This window comes from Triticum aestivum, chromosome 3D, assembly GCF_018294505.1.
Source record: "Triticum aestivum cultivar Chinese Spring chromosome 3D, IWGSC CS RefSeq v2.1, whole genome shotgun sequence".
NCBI classification, from domain to species: Eukaryota; Viridiplantae; Streptophyta; class Magnoliopsida; order Poales; family Poaceae; genus Triticum; species Triticum aestivum.
Window position 1 is genome coordinate 110,206,202 of NC_057802.1, and position 2,910 is coordinate 110,209,111.

A 2,910-nucleotide genomic window follows, 5' to 3' on the forward strand; every position below is an offset into this window, starting at 1 on the left:
GAGGGGGGTAGAGGGCTGGTCTGGGTGGCGGCGGACCGACAGTGGGGAGTTGTTTCGGGGCGGCGAGGCGGCGGCGGACCAGCGGTGGGGAGTTATTTTGGGGCGGCGAGGCGGCGCGGGGTTCGGCCGGTGGTGGCAGGCTGCTCAGGGGGGTGCAGGTTGAAGATGAACTGCAGGCCCTCCCTAAACTATCCCATGTGAAGTGCCTCTCTGCTACCATTGCATTCAGTTTCGACAGTAACACTCAGATTCCACAGTAAATTTCAGTTTTGACAGTTAAGTTCAGAGTCAACAGTTTTTACCTCATTTGTTGTAGTTAGGTGGTTTTTGGTGATGTAAATTCTACATCTATCACTATTTGGTAATGCATTTTACATCATCTATTGGAGATGCTATTAGAATCCCACTTGAGATTAACGATGTCTGTCTTGTGTTGCTTCAGCCTTGACGTCTTATCTCTCACCAGAGCTGCTCCAACGACGAAACGATCCATCACAACAGAGCAGTGCCCTGGACGCCGTCTACAGATTCCTCAGATCTTCCTCCACACCTCCGACAGCCACCTCTGCCTCAACTTCTTCAGCGACCAGCCCAATGATGCTAAGGTCGACACGGCTATGGCAAAGAGGTTGTACACTTGGTTGTACACTTGTCGCATGACTTATTACTCTACATTCATGTCGACCCATTAGGGCTATTGTGGTTCAACGGAAAAACATAGCAATAGGAAATTTTCCTATGGCACTCTACTATTCAATTATTCATGAATTTTGTTGAAAGTAATGGAGCAAAACATCCACCTGGACCTACTTTTCAAAATCCTATGCATGAAAACAAGACCAAGTGCATTAGTGGCAGAATAACATTCTAACTGTACACGCTTTCATATTGTTCCACTTTATTTCTTTGCATTCCTCTGCTCCTCCAATTCCTGTGAACCAAACACCCAAGTTGATAGAAATCCTGTGTTCACAAATGCTCTGTTTCCCATGTGCATTCATATCCTATTCCGGCGTTTTTTCTCCTATCCCTGCATTTTTAGAATCATGCAAGCTAAATGAGCCCTTACAGAATTACTTCAGTTACAGGTAGGTGTCGAAGAAAACTTTGTGTGGTTTGTCCTGCTCCTGCCGCAACGTCGTCCACCTCACCTGAGCTGCTCCATCGACAGAAGCATCCACCAAACAGACATCACGACTCCTGACCATCTTTCTCCGCCTCAGATCTCCTTCCCTGCCGCCGGCACCCACCGCAACGGCATCACCATCATCGTCTCAGCAGATGAACCTGAGGAGTACACGGGTCCACAAGAGAGGTCGCACTCTTTTGTTTCTGCTTATGTTATGCATTGCTTAATATTACCTACTACTTTATTGTCCTGTTCACCACTTAGACTCCAAGTCAGGTCCAAATTGACGTTCAAACTTGAGTTCTAAATTAGTTGTGGGGCACATATCGAGGCAGCAATAAATAGTATCTTTGTCTAATATCTGGTTCACCTAGGGTATGCCTATGTTGTTCATCTTGGGTGGGAAACAAATAGTAAAGCAATCATCATCTGTTTTTTTATTAAATTAAAGCAATCATCAGCCTGCTATCATTATTTTTGGATCCATCCACTGGTTGTTACCATTACTCTAGATTTCTGCATGCTCTCCTTACATATTCTCACTATAATTTTTTTGTATGCATGTCAGATATTGTACACAGTCATGCTGAACATGTAGAGAAAAAGAGAAGAGTTTTGTGTGGCAATACAATGTCATGCAGACATCGCTCCATGGTGGGTTCAATGGCAACCCCTCCTCTCCAGATTATAATCCAAAGGAAGATATCTTTTCTGAGGCGGATTCAGACGCAGCTGACCACTCATATTTACCCCCCAAGGTGTTTGCTCTAACTTGGCATGATGATGTTAGTCATATCATGCATATGTTGCCTTGCAGTGCCTACTTTCGACATCATATATGTCATCTGCTTAGTTTAGACATGTTCTGTAATGCCACCTGTTTAGTTTCAATATCATATATGGGAATTATGCAGCCTCATGTCTTTTAACCAGCCATAATATATGTGAAATGTGCAATGCCATCCTGTTTAACCAGGCACCATATATTTGAATGATATCTAGCCCATCCTTTTCTTTATTAAATTTCCATTTGTCGATAATGTTTGTACATTAAACTACTCTTCCTGTGAATCAGCCATTTGAGTGGGTGATGGAAAAATCTAGAGTGAAAACAAGGCCTTGAGAGCAGACAGTGCTACTTGTCGAAGCAGATCTCTTGCTGGGTCCCGATAGCTCCTCAGAGATGGATTCAGAGATAGATGACCAGTCCTATTCCCCCACCGAGGTGTGTGCTCTAACTTGGCACGGTTCTACTGCTCATATCATGCATATGGTGTCTTGCATTGGATAGTTTAGACATCACATACACAATATTCAACACAATGTTCTTAGTTCAGACAACATATATGCGAATGCCCTCCGCTTAGCATATAAATCACATATGTGAATTAAATCATGCGATCCTGGTTACTTAGATAACATGTATGTGAATTATGTCATGCGATCCTGTTTAGTTAGTCATCATATCTTTGAATTATGTTATGCTATGCTATCCAGTTTAGATAGACATCATATATGTGAAATTATGTCATGCTATCCGTTTTAGGTAAACAATATACATGTCAACTATTTAATGCCCTCTTTTTTCCACACTATCTATTGCATCTGTCTCTCATACAATGTCTGTACATTCAACTATGTTTCCTATTTATCAGCCATTTGAATTGGAGCGGGTGATGGCAGTATCTAGCGGAGTTAAAACACGGTCTTCAAATAAAACAGTGCTACCTCTTGGTGGAGATAGCACCCCGGTTGTACATGCACGAGAACTATCCCTACCA